The sequence below is a fragment of the Pseudophryne corroboree genome, chromosome 1, assembly GCF_028390025.1.
Source record: "Pseudophryne corroboree isolate aPseCor3 chromosome 1, aPseCor3.hap2, whole genome shotgun sequence".
In the NCBI taxonomy this organism is placed as follows: domain Eukaryota; kingdom Metazoa; phylum Chordata; class Amphibia; order Anura; family Myobatrachidae; genus Pseudophryne; species Pseudophryne corroboree.
This window is the reverse complement of record NC_086444.1, coordinates 1,081,684,212-1,081,705,267: the sequence shown is the minus strand read 5'-3', so window position 1 is coordinate 1,081,705,267 and position 21,056 is coordinate 1,081,684,212. Positions and strand designations below refer to the sequence as shown.

General features: G+C 46.7%; 1 non-coding gene across 1 annotated transcript; it reads left to right on the top strand.

Annotated features, from left to right (window-relative positions):
* Positions 1–9,956: 9,956 nt before the first annotated feature.
* On the top strand, positions 9,957–10,077 carry LOC134961443 (U5 spliceosomal RNA). The gene has a single exon (XR_010187909.1). It is a non-coding gene; the product is annotated as a U5 spliceosomal RNA (small nuclear RNA).
* Positions 10,078–21,056: the final 10,979 nt, after the last annotated feature.

Below are 21,056 nucleotides of genomic sequence, written 5' to 3'. Positions count from 1 at the left end.
GGTAGCTGACTGTGTGAGTAAGATAAGAGACCCTAGTGGCCGACACAAACACCGGGCCCATCTAGGAGTGGCACTGCAGTGTCACGCAGGATGGCCCTTCCAAAAAACCCTCCCCAAACAGCACATGACGCAAAGAAAAAAAGAGGCGCAATGAGGTAGCTGACTGTGTGAGTAAGATAAGCGACCCTAGTGGCCGACACAAACACCGGGCCCATCTAGGAGTGGCACTGCAGTGTCACGCAGGATGGCCCTTCCAAAAAACCCTCCCCAAACAGCACATGACGCAAAGAAAAATAAAAGAAAAAAGAGGTGCAAGATGGAATTGTCCTTGGGCCCTCCCACCCACCCTTATGTTGTATAAACAGGACATGCACACTTTAACCAACCCATCATTTCAGTGACAGGGTCTGCCACACGACTGTGACTGATATGACGGGTTGGTTTGGACCCCCCCCAAAAAAGAAGCAATTAATCTCTCCTTGCACAAACTGGCTCTACAGAGGCAAGATGTCCACCTCATCATCATCCTCCGATATATCACCGTGTACATCCCCCTCCTCACAGATTATCAATTCGTCCCCACTGGAATCCACCATCTCAGCTCCCTGTGTACTTTGTGGAGGCAATTGCTGCTGGTCAATGTCTCCGCGGAGGAATTGATTATAATTCATTTTAATGAACATCATCTTCTCCACATTTTCTGGATGTAACCTCGTACGCCGATTGCTGACAAGGTGAGCGGCGGCACTAAACACTCTTTCGGAGTACACACTTGTGGGAGGGCAACTTAGGTAGAATAAAGCCAGTTTGTGCAAGGGCCTCCAAATTGCCTCTTTTTCCTGCCAGTATAAGTACGGACTGTGTGACGTGCCTACTTGGATGCGGTCACTCATATAATCCTCCACCATTCTTTCAATGTTGAGAGAATCATATGCAGTGACAGTAGACGACATGTCCGTAATCGTTGTCAGGTCCTTCAGTCCGGACCAGATGTCAGCATCAGCAGTCGCTCCAGACTGCCCTGCATCACCGCCAGCGGGTGGGCTCGGAATTCTGAGCCTTTTCCTCGCACCCCCAGTTGCGGGAGAATGTGAAGGAGGAGATGTTGACAGGTCGCGTTCCGCTTGACTTGACAATTTTCTCACCAGCAGGTCTTTCAACCCCAGCAGACTTGTGTCTGCCGGAAAGAGAGATCCAAGGTAGGTTTTAAATCTAGGATCGAGCACGGTGGCCAAAATGTAGTGCTCTGATTTCAACAGATTGACCACCCGTGAATCCTTGTTAAGCGAATTAAGGGCTCCATCCACAAGTCCCACATGCCTAGCGGAATCGCTCTGTGTTAGCTCCTCCTTCAATGTCTCCAGCTTCTTCTGCAAAAGCCTGATGAGGGGAATGACCTGACTCAGGCTGGCAGTGTCTGAACTGACTTCACGTGTGGCAAGTTCAAAGGGCATCAGAACCTTGCACAACGTTGAAATCATTCTCCACTGCACTTGAGACAGGTGCATTCCACCTCCTATATCGTGCTCAATTGTATAGGCTTGAATGGCCTTTTGCTGCTCCTCCAACCTCTGAAGCATATAGAGGGTTGAATTCCACCTCGTTACCACTTCTTGCTTCAGATGATGGCAGGGCAGGTTCAGTAGTTTTTGGTGGTGCTCCAGTCTTCTGTACGTGGTGCCTGTACGCCGAAAGTGTCCCGCAATTCTTCTGGCCACCGACAGCATCTCTTGCACGCCCCTGTCGTTTTTTAAAAAATTCTGCACCACCAAATTCAAGGTATGTGCAAAACATGGGACGTGCTGGAATTTGCCCATATTTAATGCACACACAATATTGCTGGCGTTGTCCGATGCCACAAATCCACAGGAGAGTCCAATTGGGGTAAGCCATTCTGCGATGATCTTCCTCAGTTGCCGTAAGAGGTTTTTAGCTGTGTGCGTATTCTGGAAAGCGGTGATACAAAGCGTAGCCTGCCTAGGAAAGAGTTGGCATTTGCGAGATGCTGCTACTGGTGCCGCCGCTGCTGTTCTTGCGGCGGGAGTCCATACATCTACCCAGTGGGCTGTCACAGTCATATAGTCCTGACCCTGCCCTGCTCCACTTGTCCACATGTCCGTGGTTAAGTGGACATTGGGTACAACTGCATTTTTTAGGACACTGGTGAGTCTTTTTCTGACGTCCGTGTACATTCTCGGTATCGCCTGCCTACAGAAGTGGAACCTAGATGGTATTTGGTAACGGGGGCACACTGCCTCAATAAATTGTCTAGTTCCCTGTGAACTAACGGCGGATACCGGACGCACGTCTAACACCAACATAGTTGTCAAGGCCTCAGTTATCCGCTTTGCAGCAGGATGACTGCTGTGATATTTCATCTTCCTCGCAAAGGACTGTTGGACAGTCAATTGCTTACTGGAAGTAGTACAAGTGGGCTTACGACTTCCCCTCTGGGATGACCATCGACTCCCAGCAGCAACAACAGCAGCGCCAGCAGCAGTAGGCGTTACACGCAAGGATGCATCGGAGGAATCCCAGGCAGGAGAGGACTCGTCAGAATTGCCAGTGACATGGCCTGCAGGACTATTGGCATTCCTGAGGAAGGAGGAAATTGACACTGAGGGAGTTGGTGGGGTGGTTTGCGTGAGCTTGGTTACAAGAGGAAGGGATTTACTGGTCAGTGGACTGCTTCCGCTGTCGCCCAAAGTTTTTGAACTTGTCACTGACTTATTATGAATGCGCTGCAGGTGACGTATAAGGGAGGATGTTCCGAGGTGGTTAACGTCCTTACCCCTACTTATTACAGCTTGACAAAGGGAACACACGGCTTGACAAATGTTGTCCGCATTTCTGGTGAAATACTTCCACACCGAAGAGCTGATTTTTTTGGTATTTTCACCAGGCATGTCAACGGCCATATTCCTCCCACGGACAACAGGTGTCTCCCCGGGTGCCTGACTTAAACAAACCACCTCACCATCAGAATCCTCCCGGTCAATTTCCTCCCCAGCGCCAGCAACACCCATATCCTCCTCATCCTGGTGTACTTCAACACTGACATCTTCAATCTGACTATCAGGAACTGGACTGCGGGTGCTCCTTCCAGCACTTGCAGGGGGCGTGCAAATGGTGGAAGGCGCATGCTCTTCACGTCCAGTGTTGGGAAGGTCAGGCATCGCAACCGACACAATTGGACTCTCCTTGTGGATTTGGGATTTCGAAGAACGCACAGTTCTTTGCGGTGCTTTTGCCAGCTTGAGTCTTTTCAGTTTTCTAGCGAGAGGCTGAGTGCTTCCATCCTCATGTGAAGCTGAACCACTAGCCATGAACATAGGCCAGGGCCTCAGCCGTTCCTTGCCACTCCGTGTGGTAAATGGCATATTGGCAAGTTTACGCTTCTCCTCCGACAATTTTATTTTAGGTTTTGGAGTCCTTTTTTTACTGATATTTGGTGTTTTGGATTTGACATGCTCTGTACTATGACATTGGGCATCAGCCTTGGCAGACGACGTTGCTGGCATTTCATCGTCTCGGCCATGACTAGTGGCAGCAGCTTCAGCACGAGGTGGAAGTGGATCTTGATCTTTCCCTAATTTTGGAACCTCAACATTTTTGTTCTCCATATTTTAATAGGCACAACTAAAAGGCACCTCAGGTAAACAATGGAGATGGATGGATACTAGTATACAATTATGGATGGACTGCCGAGTGCCGACACAGAGGTAGCTACAGCCGTGGACTATTGTACTGTACTGTGTCTGCTGCTAATATAGACTGGATGATAATGAGATGTAGTATGTATGTATAAAGAAGAAAGAAAAAAAACCACGGGTAGGTGGTATACAATTATGGATGGACTGCCGAGTGCCGACACAGAGGTAGCTACAGCCGTGGACTACCGTACTGTGTCTGCTGCTAATATAGACTGGTTGATAATGAGATGTAGTATGTATAAAGAAGAAAGAAAAAAAAAACCACGGGTAGGTGGTATACAATTATGGACGGACTGCCGAGTGCCGACACAGAGGTAGCTACAGCCGTGGACTACCGTACTGTGTCTGCTGCTAATATAGACTGGTTGATAATGAGATGTAGTATGTATAAAGAAGAAAGAAAAAAAAAACCACGGGTAGGTGGTATACAATTATGGACGGACTGCCGAGTGCCGACACAGAGGTAGCTACAGCCGTGGACTACCGTACTGTACTGTGTCTGCTGCTAATATAGACTGGATGATAATGAGATGTAGTATGTATAAAGAAGAAAGAAAAAAAAACCACGGGTAGGTGGTATACAATTATGGACGGACTGCCGAGTGCCGACACAGAGGTAGCTACAGCTGTGGACTACCGTACTGTACTGTGTCTGCTGCTAATATAGACTGGTTGATAAAGAGATGTAGTATGTATGTATAAAGAAGAAAGAAAAAAAAACCACGGGTAGGTGGTATACAATTATGGATGGACTGCCGAGTGCCGACACAGAGGTAGCTACAGCCGTGGACTACTGTACTGTGTCTGCTGCTAATATAGACTGGTTGATAAAGAGATGTAGTATGTATGTATAAAGAAGAAAGAAAAGAAAAACACGGGTAGGTGGTATACAATTATGGACGGACTGCCGAGTGCCGACACAGAGGTAGCTACAGCCGTGGACTACCGTACTGTACTGTGTCTGCTGCTAATATAGACTGGTTGATAAAGAGATGTAGTATGTATGTATGTATAAAGAAGAAAGAAAAAAAACCACGGGTAGGTGGTATACAATTATGGATGGACTGCCGAGTGCCGACACAGAGGTAGCTACAGCCGTGGACTACTGTACTGTGTCTGCTGCTAATATAGACTGGTTGATAAAGAGATGTAGGATGTATGTATAAAGAAGAAAGAAAAAAAAACACGGGTAGGTGGTATACAATTATGGACGGACTGCCGAGTGCCGACACAGAGGTAGCTACAGCCGTGGACTACCATAATGTACTGTGTCTGCTGCTAATATAGACTGGTTGATAAAGAGATGTAGTATGTATGTATAAAGAAGAAAGAAAAAAAAACACGGGTAGGTGGTATACAATTATGGATGGACTGCCGAGTGCCGACACAGAGGTAGCTACAGCCGTGAACTACCGTACTGTGTCTGCTGCGACTGGATGATAAATAATGATATAAAAAATATATATATATCACTACTGCAGCCGGACAGGTATATATTATATAATGACGGACCTGCTGGACACTGTCTGTCAGCAGAATGAGTTTTTTATAGAATAAAAAAAAAAACACCACACAAGTCACACGACGAGTGTTTAACTTTTTCAGGCAATCACAATATAGTATACTACTAACTATACTGGTGGTCAGTGTGGTCAGGCCACTGGTCAGTCACACTGGCAGTGGCACTCCTGCAGCAAAAGTGTGCACTGTTTAATTTTAATATAATATGTACTCCTGGCTCCTGCTATAACCTATAACTGGCACTGCTCCCCAGTCTCCCCCACAATTATAAGCTGTGTGAGCACAGTCAGATATATACATAGATGATGCAGCACACTGGGCTGAGCAGTGCACACAGATATGGTATGTGACTGAGTCACTGTGTATCGTTTTTTTCAGGCAGAGAACGGATTATATTAAATAAAACTGCACTGTCTGGTGGTCACTGTGGTCAGTCACTACTAAACTCTGCACTCTCTACAGTACTCCTAAGCTCCAGTAAATCAAGTGTCTCTGTCTCAAATCAATCTCACTCTCTCTCTTCTAATCTAAATGGAGAGGACGCCAGCCACGTCCTCTCCCTATCAATCTCAATGCACGTGTGAAAATGGCGGCGACGCGCGGCTCCTTATATAGAATCCGAGTCTCGCGAGAATCCGACAGCGTCATGATGACGTTCGGGCGCGCTCGGGTTAACCGAGCAAGGCGGGAAGATCCGAGTCGCTCGGACCCGTGAAAAAAAACATGAAGTTCGGGCGGGTTCGGATTCCGAGGAACCGAACCCGCTCATCTCTAGTTACTATGGGCAACAACTCCATTTATCCTCAGAAGGTTTGATAAATCTCCCCATTATCCCAGACATTTCTTACAGACTTCTTTTGTTCTCTATCAGATGCCAATTATGAGGTTGTTTCATGCTCTGACCATTAACTTGGTGAGCTACTTTTCAAGACTGGGACAAGGTGAGAGGTAAGGGCCATACTCACGGGCCAATTTGGGGAGATATGTGTGCTGAGCGAACCGCTCAGCACACATCTCTCCCCCCCCCCCCGCTCAGCACAGCACGATGTGTGCTGAGCTGTGCGGGGGGAGACGGAGGGCCGCTCATTTCACCCAGCGGGTGAAGTGAGCGACCCGCAAGATTGAGCCTGCATGCAGGCCAATCTAGCACCAGCGATAGCGATGTGCGGCGCTGCGCATCGCTATCGCTGTGGGGGTACACATGGAAAGATCACTGCTTAAAATCTAAGCAATCTAGTCAGATTGCTTAGATTTTAAGCAGCGATCGCTCAGTGAGTAGCCCCCTGTAGACTCTTTTGGAGGCTTAATACTAATGCTGACCATACACTAGGTCGATATCGTGTACGAATACATGATATTGACGCATCATTCGACCCATCGCATGCACATTGTGCATGTTTTGCGTGCGATTACGATGCAATGTGCATCCCTACGGGTTGCACATTGCATCAACTGATCATATGTGCTACACATGTGATCTGTCAATCACGGTAGGGGTCAATTGCAGACCGTATGATAGATCGTAAGGTGCAAAAGCACTGTACAATCTATCGTTCACCGGGGATCTGGGTTGTCAGCAGGTTGTCCTAATGTATGGCCAGCATAACCAGAGGAGCTTTAGATTCCTATTTTGTTAATTTAAACCCATGATGTGACTAGACACCTCATCTGGGACATCCTCAAACTAGTAAGAGCCTACTGTATCTTTTATATCTTTTTGTATCTGTATCTTTTATCCTAGTCCAGACTCATAAACTGAAAGTTCTCCTGCCACTCCTAATAATGCCTCCTTTGGAATAATTAACATTGTTATCATCTTGTAAATAAACTTCATACATTATTATTTAGGACAAACATCAGACAACTGATCCAGCAAATAGGGTGACACAAAGGTACTTTAGCCCACTATTCTAGAGCAGCTACAAACGTTTTACTCATCTCAGTGTCAAGGATCTATTATAGAGCGAGACTGTAATTGTTACAGGCAGAGGCTGGAGGTGCACTTGAGTATGTAGCATAAGCAACGCAATGCTGAATTGTTTTGCTAATGACATTGCAGTATTTACGACAAATGGCCAGATTGCTAGCATCCTCTCCCCAACACTTTTATTTGCCCCCCAAGGGCACTGAGCAGCGATAATCACATTGGCTGTCTGCAGCTTCCAGCCAATAAGAATAAAACTGATTCTTATTATCTAGTTGTGCTGAAGCTGCAGCTATCTGAAGCCACAGCTGTCATGTGTCTGCGGCTGTCATGTATGTCAGCCTAATTCCTATAAGCTGAGACTGTCCCATGTAACAGTCTCCATTGCGCTGACAGGATAGGTAGTTAAGGGGAACATGGCCACAAGTGACAGACCATAAGTGAACAGGAACCCGTGGGAAGGAGCAGGGCTGGATTAAGCCTTGGGGGTGCCCGGGGCACTTAAGACAGGGGGGCCCCCGATGGAAGGTGGGGGATGTACTGTATATTCAATTGTGCATACCTCCCAACATGTCCCATTCCAGGAGGGACAAAATGCCCTCTGCCTGGACTTCCCACTTAATGTATGATTGGCGTCACCTGTGTTGAACTATTTATTGATAAGAAAAGTACATTTAACACAGGTGATTGCAATCAGAAATTAAGAAGGAAGTCCAGGTAGAGAGCATTTTGTCCCTCTGGGAATGGGTCATGATGGTTGGTATAGATTGTGTATATTAAATTTAAACCAATGGTGTATATTAGTTTTAACTAATAGTTTAATAATGCCTGGGTACAGTTTATAGCTCCACCTAATTGAAAGACAACTATCTTATAAACTTTTCTTGTGGTGATACAAAAAAAACTTAACCTAAAATACACATAGAACAATAAAATAATTTATCTTGTCACATGCAAGAATAGCAGCAGCCTCTGTACTACTTACACACTGGGACAGGACTCGGGAGGACTCTGTGTGTGTCTCTATCTCTAGACCCAAATGGTTTAGTTTCATAACAGTTTACACAGGACTCAGACACCCAGATGGGGAGGAGGAGAAGCTGGGATCCCTGTGTCACTTACAGATCCCTCCACCCTCCTATCTCTCCTCTGGTTAGAAAGCTCAGTCGGTAGTTCATGAAACATGATATTCCTATGTCTCTGCCTGCACTGCATATTGTCGTGCTCGAATTCTGGCTGCTGGTTCTGCTGCTGCTTAAGAGGGAAAGCTAGTGATGTCAGTGTGCTCTGGCCGGGGGCCTGTAACACAGAGGGGTCTGGGGTACAGTATGCCCTGCATCCCCCCCTTAATCTGGCTATGGGAAAAAGTGTGTTTGAAGAGGCACGTGGATCTCTCTTCTTCATTGGCACAGTGGAATGAAGAATAAGAGAATGAAGAATAAGAGAATGACCATTTGGGTAAGTAACCACTGGGACATGAGTTTGAAGTGCGGATGGGTTGGTAGTGGAGCATGATGGTTAATACATCTGCCCCAGTGTGCCTCTTCCTGGGGTTGTTTAGTACATAATGCCCTTTAGTTATAGTATGTTAACATTTACTTTTTCTTTTTCATCCACTAGGGGTCACTGGAGTACTCTTGGGATATGGACGGTGCGTAGCAGGGAAGGCACATTTAAATATTTAAATGAGCAACCCTCCTCTTCCTTCCTCCATACTCCCAGGATCCTCAGTGTTTTTTATGTGCCTCAGGGAAGCACATCATGAGCTGAAAGCTCAATTTTGATTTTACTTTTTACACTTTTTACACTTTTATTTTTTATTTTGATTTTACAGACAATACCTTCCCACAATACCTTGTGGGTCCGGGATTGTACTGCCTCCAGCCGCTGCTGACACGTGGGCGCTTGTAGGAAAAGCACGTCCGTGTCAGCCAGGCAGCATGCGGTCCCTTCCCCACTTACAAGTGAGGGTCCGGGATTGAGTGGCCATCTCCTCCACATGTACACGCTGGGTGGAGATTTCAGAGTCATATTTTTTCTAACAGGCGCTTTCAGCGCTGCTGCCACAAAATGAAGGAGGAGGCGGTTAGCTTCTACAGCTTCCGCAAGGTTAGTGCACTCCCCAGTACTGCACGCTCCCAGACACACAGCAGGTGCTGGGAGCGTGGTCTTCCGCCGCCGGCCGCCCGCTCCATGCTCCCCGCTGGCCGCCGCTACGGACACCACGCTGGCCGCCCGCTCCATGCTCCCCTCTGGCCGCCGCTACATACAGTCAAGCCGCACGTTGTGCTCAGCGGTCGCGCACTGATCACAGTGCGCTCCCGCTGCCTGCTATTCAGCCCAGCCGCAGACAGACAGGCTGCCGCCGTTGGGCTTCTGCATCCATCCCCCGCTGCTCTCCGGCTCCCTTCCGCTACTATGTCAGTGGGAAAGGGAAGAGCACTATGGCTGCACAAGGGGAATTCGCGGGACACAGGGGGGGGGATGATTATACCCGATGTGTTGTGGTGGCTTAGTGGTTAAAGCACCTGTCTCGTAAGCAGGAGAGTATCTCATATGCCCAGGTCCCGATTGCATGCATATGTTATGGATAATATGCATATGTTGTAGTATCTAATATATGCATGGTGATTTATTACAGCTGTATAGATGGCATGTAGATGTTGTAATATGTCATTTATACGTAGGAAGTATATTACATATGTATATCTTGCATATATAGGCGGTAATATGTAATGTATACCTGATCTGTTGTGACTAACATTATGGAAATTGATTTGTATTGTTTATTTTTTCTTATGCTCTAGTTTCTCTTCAGAACGAACAAATCTTTCGCCTTTTACTAAAGATTATTTTCCGTGGAGAGGAGCAAAACTGAGTCTTATCTCAATTTTTTGCATGCCCCATCTGATTGGGGTTAAAAAAATATATATATATAAAAAAAAAAATAACATATTGTGGAAGCACATGGCACTACGCACATGGCTGGACACCATTTTAACTCAATTTCCTGTTTCTTTATCCAGGACATGTTTCTGCGGTCCTACAACACTTCCCCACTAGAAAGCAGGGGTGGTGTTAGGAATTTTCTGTCAAAAGAAGGTATGCAGCAATACTTTTATAGTTTATGTACACGTTACTTAAGATATCTAAGGGAATCCACGTGCACAGTGGGAATACCAGTCCGCATCGGACATCTACATCTAACTGTTTATAACAAAGTCACATACTCTTCTGGAGGGTCATGTGTTCTCTGTGGGAGCGCTGCGGAGTGTGTGTGCGCTGTGTGAATGACTGATGATAAATATAAATAAATAGTACCCATCAGAGGGCGCATGCTAACATCGGCTGTGTGGTACAAAACGATTCAATACCAGACGCAAGGTTCTGAGTTTTAATGCCACTAAGGAACCTATTTCAAATGCAAGCGTTTCTATAGGATAGAAGGAAGGGTGCGCCTGTGCGGGCGTGTGTGTGTGTGTCCATTGTTCTAATTCTATTATTAAACCATTCACTATACCAGAGTCTAGGACAGCATTCCTGGGTGTCAAATCTTTCCAGGTCCCACCTACAACTACACTTAATGACTAGTCAGAGTGGACATTCAAGCTATGCTAAAGGCAATATCTATGCTGTAGTTGGTGTTTGGGTTACCGACATTATAGTCGCATAAATAACGTAGTTAATAGCCAGTTCTGGCCTCAGAACAGTTTCGACGGCTTGTTACTCACATTGGTATATCGCCTGAGGATTTACGCATGTCTGCTATAGATGTCAGCCATGTTAGTTCTCTTAGTTCACCATCAATCTTTGATGTTGACAGGCGCTTTGCGTGGCCTTACGCGAAAATGTGTTATTTACTCCTAAATTAGGAAGTTAAAGTTTTCACGCTCCGGCGTGAGAGTCTATTTACAGCCATTGCCACACCAGTTCTTACAAGGAAAACTGCACCAGGGTTCAAATCTTTTAAACCTCAGTCTTTTCCAGTAGGTCCTACAACACACGACACGACTACACGTGGTCGAGAAGGTGGATTAATTGTCGTTCGGACACAACGGCTGCTGTCAAGCCAATGGCATGGCAAGTTTTTAATTGCCTTGTTTCTTCTTTTGGGCGAGCATTTCTTCTGATGTCTCATTCGACATTATTACTCAAATCCACAGATCTGCGGTAACATAATTAGTGTTCAGTCACACATAGAGTTCCATTGTCTACCACCTTTGCGGTGGTTTGTCAAGGCTAGATCCAAAACTAGCCAACCTGTGTCAGAGGACACAAAGGGCAGCTCCATAGACCGCTATTCAGTCTCTCCTAGATTCAAGGTTATTTCAATTTTGTTTGTAGTACCGCAGCCGGCCGTCTGTTATATTCCATATTAAACGAAAGAGGCTCAATCAGTGGAATTCATGCGATCAGTGATTGCAGGTTTACAACCACTGAAATCATATTCTCCCTAAAAACTCAAGGATGCGTTCTTACGCGTTCAAAATTTTGCCACTACATCTGGCATACTTAAACGTTGGCAGTCCACCATTCAAGCTCTCCTGTTTGGTTTCTCATCAGTGCCTCGGGTTGTCACAAGGCTGATGTCTGTGATAAGTTATTCTCAGATCCCGGGTGGTGATAATGGTTCTGTGCTTAGATAACCTTCTACATCACAGCTCCAGTTCGACAAAGACTCCTAAATACATTACTAACGTACAATGTACTAGTTCAGCACGGTGGGATTGTCAACTTCAATAAATCCCATCTAAATTCTTCTCGACGACTTCAATTCCTAGGAATGATTCTCGATAGGGTAGATCAAGGAAATTATCTACCAGAACAGAAAGTACAGAGTTTTCGTCATCTGGTACCACGCACAGTCTTGGTACTTTTGTGCATTCGTCTGTTAGGCACAATAGTGACGGCTTTCGAATCGCTTCAGTTCGGAAGATTTCACTCACGTCCTTTTCAACTGGATGTGCTCGCACAGTGGTCGGGCTCGCATCTGCAGACTCACCACAGGGTGAGGTTGTCGCCACGGACCAGGGTATCTCTATTCTGGTGGCTCAAGGTACACAATCTAACCGCAGGGAAACGGTTGGGCGCCTGGAATTGGATAATTCTATCGACGGACGCGAGCCTCAGAGGTTGGGGAGCTGTAGTTCAAAATTGTCAGCTCCAGGGTCTCTGGGCGGATCACGAAAGATTGCTGTCTATAAATGTCCTGGAACTCCGGGCAATTTACAATGCGCTACGGCAAGCAGTACATATGCTTCGGTCTCAGACTGTCTAGGTGTAGTCAGTCAACGCGACGGCGGTCGCGTACATCAACAAACAAGGAGGAACGAGAAGCCGCATGGCAATGCGGGAAGTAGCTCGAATCCTCAATTGGGCCGAGCATCACCAAGTGATATTGTCGGCAGTGTACATTCCGGGAGTGGACAACTGGAAGGCAGATTATCTCAGCCGTGGGGATTTTCATCCGGGAGAATGGGCATTAAATCCAGAAGTGTTTCACATGCTGGTCCAGAGGGGGGGGTTACCCTCAAGTGGACCTGATGGCATCTCGCCACAATCACCAAACGCCCCAGTATGTGTCCAGAACGCGATATCCAACGGCAGGGGCGGCGGATGCTCTCACAATCTCGTGGCCGTACAGCCTCGTGTATCTATTTTCCCTCGGTTGCTGAAACTGATCAGAAGAGAGGCCGCCACAGTCATACTAGTAGCGCCTCATTGGTCTCGGAGAGCTTGGTTCTCGGATCTCCGCGGACTATTCGCAGACGATACTTGCTGCTCCTACTACGTCCAGACCTGTTACAACAGGGTCCGTTCCTTTAACCCGATTTAGCGCAGCGGCGTTTGATGGGGTGGCTGTTGAGCCGCCCTCTTAAGAAGGGACGGCATTCCAGAATCGGTTATACCAACCATGTTACGTGCTAGGAAGCCAGTTACGGCAGCTCATTATTACAGAATTTAGCGTGCCTATATAGGTTGGTGTGAAGCTCGGAAGTTTCAGACATCATCTTTCAAGTTATTCCGTCTTTTGTTATTTCTACAGACGGGGTTAGATGGAGGACTGCGTTTATCTACACTAAAGGTGCAGGTATCTGCTTTGTCAACTTACTTTCAAAGACGTTTGGGCTCTATTGCCCTCTGTACACACTTTTCTGCAAGGTGTCCTCAGAGTACAGCCTCCATTCATTCCACCTACAGCGCCATGAACTTGATTCTGGTTTTAGATTTCTTACAGTCTTCATATTTGAACCCTTTCAACAAGTGGATATTAAGTTTCTCACTGGGGAAACTATTTTTCTTCTAGCCTTAGCTTTGGCAGGGCGTGTTTCAGATTTGGGGTGCCTTGTCATGCAAGCCACCGTATTTGGTGTTTCATGATGACAGAGCGGAACTTCGGACGAATCCCGCTTTCTTGCCAATGGTAGTGTCATCTTTTTCACATCAGTCAACCAATAGTAGTTCCTGTGTTAACAGGAAAGTCTGTATCTTTGGATGTGGTACGCGCATTACGCATTTATGTATCCCGAACGTCTACAGTTCGTAAGACGGACACGTTGTTGGTTCTCTATGATACTGCCAATATGGGTTGGCCAGCTTCTAAGCAGACCTTATTCAGATGGATTAAACTGACCATACGTCAGGCTTACCTTCATGCTAGGTTACAGCCGCCTACATTAGTAACAGCTCATTACACACGTTCTGTGGGAACTTCATGGGCAGCTGGTCGTGGGGCTTCTACGACGCAGCTTTTCCGTGCGGCTACATGGTCATCAGTGCACACGTTTGTGCGCTTTTACATGTTGGATACATTTGCGGCATCAGCTTCTAGCTTTGGCCGCCTAGGGTTACAGGTGCAAAACAGCTCTCCCGCCCACGGGGGAAGCTTTGGTACGTCCCAAGAGTACTCCAGTGACCCCTAGTGGATGAAAAAGAAAATAGGATTTTGGTACTTACTAGGTAAATCCTTTTCTTTGAATCCATAAGGGGCACTGGACGCCCACCCAGAGCAGTTTTACCTGGTTTGTGGTAAGTTCAGGAGATCTTATGGTAACACATTCTCACCGACTGGTTCAAAGTTTCAAGTTCTATCGGTTATGGTGTCAACTGTTTAGTTGTCAGTAACGTTATGTGTCAACTTTATTGTTGTTCGTTATTTTATAATGTTATATGTAATTCTCCATTGTTCACTTCTCTGTCGCTCCTATTCGGCTCAGTAAAAAAACACTGAGGATCCTGGGAGTATGGAGGAAGGAAGAGGAGGGTTGCTCATTTAAATATTTAAATGTGCCTTCCCTGCTACGCACCGTCCATATCCCAAGAGTACTCCAGTGTCCCCTATGGATTAAAGAAAAAGGATTTACCTGGTAAGTACCAAAATCCAATTTTTTCTTAGTTCATGTTTCATTTGCTTAGAGCCCTAAAAATCATACCTCCCAACCTCCCCAATTTTGGGGGTCATTCCGAGTTGATCGCTAGCTGCTTTCGTTTGCAGCACAGCGATCAGGCTAAAAATTGGCATTTCTGCGCATGCGTATGGGCTGCCGTGCGCACGCGCGAAGTACTTTCACACAAAACTATGCAGTTTTACTCAAGGTCGAGCGACTAATTTCAGTGAGTGATTGACAGGAAAGGGGAGTTTCTGGGAGGTAACAGACCTTTTTCCGGGAGTGTGCTAAAAAACGCAGGCGTGTCAGAAGATAATGCAGGCGTGCCTGGGGAAATGGAGGAGTGGCTGGCCGAACACAGGGCGTGTCTGTGACGTCAAAACAGGAACTAAACTGTATGCAGTGATCGCAAGGTAGGAGTAGGTCTGGAGCTACTCAGAAACGGCATGACATTTTTTTCGAGCAGTTCTACTAACCTTTCGTTCGCACTTCTGCTAAGCTCAGATACACTCCCAGAGGACGGCGGCTTAGCGTTTGCACTGCTGCTAAAAGCAGCTAGCGAGCGAACAACTCGGAATGAGGGCCTTTGTGGAACAGTCCCCACGCTCGTTGCCATGGGGCTGCGCTCCTGCTTGCATTCCCTGCGTAGTAGCTCACAAAAGACTTTAAACCTTTACAGTAAATCACCAAAAGTCTGGCCAGCCCTGCCATAGGCTGTTTCTGCCAGTTACTGAACTTCTTATGTTTCTTATGACTGTCAATTCCACATTCAGTGTCTCTCTCTCAATTATGGCAGTATGGTTTCATCACTTTGAGTACTGGGAGCATCCAAAATACATGTAAAATATGAAGTGACAGGCAGCTTATAAAGGTGACCATTTCTCCAAGCCATTGTCAAATCATATTCACTCCCTGCAGGTTTTGCCATATCATTAACACCTTTATAACATGTGTCGTGCTTACCAACATCATTTTGATTCCACCTAAAGCCTGCTTTTTCCACCAGAAGATATTTCTACACCTATTTCCTCCATTACATTTGGCATACCCCCTAAACATCCTAATTTCGGCAGGACATTCCTACTTTTCGGGCCCTGTCCTACCTGTGGGCTGCAGTGTCCTGCAGTGGTAGGTGGGTTGGGAGGTCCCTCTTACCTGCTTCTCTGCAGTGAATAGAAGCATGCATGCAGAGTCAATTCACTTATTAGGGAATGGGGGCATACCCAATAGCACCAGTAGTGCTGTTCATGCTGCCAGCATGACGAAAATGGAGGGCATGGCTTGCGGGTGCAGCATTTCCTGCGAGGCCATGCCCCTTGTTGTAAGGACAAACCCCACCCCCCACCCCTTTTTCCGGGCACAGTCCTGAGCTCCTCTTCCAGAAAGTTGGGATGTTTGCTTTTGAGTCCAAGCTGGGGTTAACGTGACAACTTGCATAATGACTTCTCTTTTCTGCATAAAGATGTTCCAAGATACCTGTATTCTCATTACCTGTCTTAATGTCATACCAGTAACTCCAGAACTAACACTTTATTTCTAGTTCTGCTGCCAAGAAATATTCCAGTCACAGGACCAGATATACTTGTGGTGATGAACATACAATAATTTCTTATAGTATATACCAGGGCCGTAACTAGGTGTGTGCGGAGGGGGCACTGCACATAGCACTGAATGGTAGGGGGTGCTGTTGGCAGCACTTGTCGATTATCTGTTTTAATTACTTTTCTTTGCAGTTTCCCCCCTTTTAGAAGCCCAGCATCTCCTGACCACCTCTGTCTCCTACCCTGACCCCTTCTGTCGCTAATACCTATACAACATTCATGAACTCAACTTGAGAGTTCTTTGTTATTCCGTCACACTGTCATTTATTAAATTTCAAGATGCTGACATACCTGGGATTCAAACCCATTGCCTGTGGCATTGCAGTCAGACAAGCTATTCATCTGCCCTTGCATAGAAAGCTAGAGAATTCTAAGCCAGATAATGATAACTATTTAAAGCTTACCTTGTACTTTGTGAAAAAAAATAAGATTTTAAACCTACCGGTAAATCTGTTTCTCCTAGTCCGTAGAGGATGCTGGGGACTCCGTAAGGACCATGGGGTATAGACGGGCTCCGCAGGAGATAGGGCACCTAAAAAGAACTTTGACTATGGGTGTGCACTGGCTCCTCCCTCTATGCCCCTCCTCCAGACCTCAGTTAGAGAACTGTGCCCAGAGGAGATGGACAATACAAGGCAGGATTTAGCAATCCAAGGGCAAGATTCATACCAGCCCACACCAATCATACTGTGTAACCTGGAACATACATAACCAGTTAACAGTATGAACAAAACAACAGTAACGGTCCAAGACCGATGTCAACTGTAACATAACCCTTATGTAAGCAACAACTATATACAAGTCTTGCAGAGTTTCCACACTGGGACGGGCGCCCAGCATCCTCTACGGACTAGGAAAATAGCTTTACCGGTAGGTTTAAAATCTTATTTTCTCTTACGTCCTAGAGGATGCTGGGGACTCCGTAAGGACCATGGGGTTTATACCAAAGCATCCAATCGGGCAGGAGAGTGCGGACGACTCTGCAGCACCGACTGAGCAAACGCTAGGTCCTCATCAGCCAGGGTATCAAACTTGTAGAATTTAGCAAAAGTCAGTGGCGCACCCAGGGGGGATTTCCGAGCACCCAGAAACCCCCCCTCCAGTTTTTTTTTTTTGTTTTTTTTTAAGCTGCATGAGTATTATTAATGGCTGTCTAGCGTCCTCTGCAGCCTGCTGTCTTCCTGGTGGCACTTGTAAGTGCAATAAAAGTTTACTTTATTGTAATTATAGTACATATATACACATGTATATACATACATACATATAAACACACACACACACACACATGATATATATATATATATATATATATATATATATATATACACACATGTGTATATATATGTGTACTGTACATATATATATATATATATATGCATGTTTAATATGTATATGTATGTGTGTGTATATATATATATATATATATATATATATGTGCAGATATATATATATACACACACACACACACACACAGACACACTAGTTTTACGGAGCCAGCATATACTGGGTCACCTCTGTCCCCACCCCCGTGATTGGCTCCGCCCAGTTCTGGAAACCCCCCCATGCAAATCCTGCGTTTGCCACTGAAAGTGTTTGACCCCGACCAAGTCGCCGCTCGGCAAAGTTGTAAAGCCGAGACGCCTCGGGCAGCCGCCCAAGAAGAGCCCACCTTCCTAGTGGAATGGGCCTTAACTGAATTTGGTACCGGCAATCCAGCCGTAGAGTGAGCCTGCTGAATCGTATTACAGATCCAGCGAGCAATAGTCTGCTTCGAAGCAGGAGCGCCAATCTTATTGGCCGCATACAGGATAAACAGAGCCTCTGTTTTCCTAACTCTAGCCGTCCTGGCTACATACATTTTTAAGGCCATGACTACGTCCAGGGATCTGGAATCCTCCAGGTCACTTGTAGCCACAGGCACCACAATAGGTTGATTCATATGGAACGAAGAAACCACTTTAGGCAAAAATTGCGGACGTGTCCTCAATTCAGCTCGATCCACATGAAAAATCAAGTAGGGGCTCTTGTATGATAGAGCCGCCAATTCTGACACTCGCCTCGCTGATGCGAAGGCCAACAACATTACCCCCTTCCAGGTAAGAAATTTCAACTCAACCTTGTTAAGCGGTTCAAACCAGTGTGATTTTAGGAACTGCAACACCACGTTCAGGTCCCATGGTACCACTGGAGGCACAAAAGGGGGCTGGATGTGCAGCACTCCCTTTACAAACGTTTGGACTTCTGGAAGAGAAGCCAATTCCTTCTGAAAGAAAATCGAGAGGGACGAAATCTGTACCTTAACCGAGCCTAATTTCAGGCCCATATCCACTCCTGTCTGTAGGAAGTGGAGAAGACGACCCAAATGAAAATCTTCCGTAGGTGCATTCTTGGTCTCACACCAAGACACATACTTTCGCAAGATACGGTGATAATGTTTTATCGTCACCTCCTTCCTAGCCTTTATTAAAGTAGGGATGACCTCTTCCGGAATCCCCTTTTTTGCTAGGATTCGGCGTTCAACCGCCATGCCGTCAAACGTAACCGCGGTAAGTCTTGAAATACACAGGGCCCCTGCTGCAACAGGTCTTCCCTCAGAGGAAGAGGCCAGGGGTCTCCTGTGAGCATCTCTTGTAGATCCGAGTACCAAGCCCTTCGAGGCCTGTCTGGGACAACGAGTATCGTCTGTACTCTTCTTCGTCTTATGATACTCAACACTTTCGTGATGAGAGGAAGAGGAGGGAACACGTAGACCGAGTCGAACACCCACGGTGTTACCAGTGCGTCTACTGCTACTGCCTGAGGGTCCCGAGACCTGGCACAATACCTCCGAAGTTTTTTGTTGAGGCGTGACGCCATCATGTCTATTTGAGGAGCTCCCCAAAGACGTGTTACGTCTGCAAAGACTTCTTGATGAAGTCCCCACTCTCCTGGATGGAGATCGTGTCTGCTGAGGAAGTCTGCTTCCCAGTTGTCCACTCCCGGAATGAAGACAGCCGACAGAGCGCTTACATGATTTTCCACCCAGCGAAGGATCCTTGTGGCTTCCGCCATCGCGACTCTGCTTCTTGTCCCGCCTTGGCGGTTCACATGAGCCACTGCTGTGACATTGTCTGATTGAATCAGAACCGGAAGGTTTCGAAGAAAACTCTCCGCTTGTCGAAGGCCGTTGTAAATGGCCCTGAGTTCCAACACATTAAAGTGTAAACAGGACTCCTGGTCTGACCAAAGACCCTGAAAAGTCCTCCCCTGTGTGACCGCTCCCCATCCTCGGAGGCTCGCGTCCGTGGTAACCAGGATCCAGTCCTGAATCCCGAACCTGCGACCCTCCAGCAGGTGAGCACTTTGCAACCACCACAGGAGGGACACTCTGGTTCCTGGGGACAGAGTTATTTTCCGATGTAAATGCAGATGGGACCCGGACCACTTGTCCAGAAGGTCCCATTGAAAAGTCCTTGCATGGAACCTTCCGAAGGGAATGGCCTCGTAGGCCGCCACCATTTTCCCCAGAACTCGAGTGCATTGGTGAACTGACACCCTTTTCGGTTTTAGCAGTTCTCTGACCATGTTCTGGATATCTTGGGCTTTCTCTATTGGGAGGAAGACCTTCATTTGTTCCGTATCCAGTATCATACCTAGGAACGGTAGTCGAGTTGTCGGAATCAACTGTGACTTCGGTAGATTTAGAATCCAACCGTGTTGCTGGAGCACTCTCAGAGAGAGCGCCACACTGCTCAGCAATTTCTCTCTTGATCTCGCTTTTATCAGGAGATCGTCCAAGTATGGGATAATTGTGACACCATGCTTGCGCAGGACCACCATCATTTCCGCCATTATCTTGGTGAAAATCCTCGGGGCCGTGAAAAGTCCAAACGGCAACGTCTGAAATTGGTAATGACAATCCTGTACAGCGAATCTCAGGTATTCCTGATGGGGGGCATATATGGGGACATGAAGGTACGCATCCTTTATGTCCAGAGACACCATAAACTCCCCCTCCTCCATGTTGGCTATTATCGCTCTGAGTGATTCCATTTTGAATTTGAATCTTTTTATGTACAGGTTTAGGGATTTCAGATTCAAAATCGGTCTGACCGAACCGTCCGGTTTCGGGACCACAAATAGGGTTGAGTAGTAACCTCTTCCCTGCTGGTGCAGGGGAACCTTGATTATCTCTTGCTGTATACACAGCGTTTGAATTGCAGCTAACACTACATCCCTTTCCGATGTGGAAGCTGGTAGGGCCGATTTGAAAAATCGGCGAGGGGGCACCTCCTCGAATTCCAATTTGTAACCCTGGGAAACTATTTCCAACACCCAGGGATTCAGGTCCGAACTGACCCAGGCCTGACTGAAAAGTCGAAGACGTGCCCCCACTGGTGCGGACTCCCTCAGGGGAGCCCCAGCGTCATGCTGTGGGTTTTGGAGCAGCCGGGGCGGACTTTTGTTCCTGGGCACCTGCCGCAGCAGGTGCTCTCTTGCCTCTGCCCTTACCTCTGGTGAGGAAAGAGGATCCCCGACCTCTTTTGGACTTGTGCGACCGAAAGAACTGCATCTGATAGGGTGTTACTTTCTTTTGCTGTTGGGAAATATATGGTAAAAAATTTGATTTACCTGCTGTAGCTGTGGAAACCAAGTCCGTCAGCCCATCCCCAAACAATACATCCCCCTTATAGGGTAGTACTTCCATATGTTTCTTGGAATCCGCATCACCCGTCCATTGGCGAGTCCATAAGGATCTTCTCGCTGAGATAGACATGGCATTGGCCCTAGAAGCTAGCAATCCAATGTCCCTTTGAGCATCCCTCATAAATAAGACTGCTTCTTTTATATGGGCTAGAGTTAGGAATATAGTATCCTTATCCATAGTATCAAATTGATCTGTCAGCTCATCTGTCCAAGCTGCAATTGT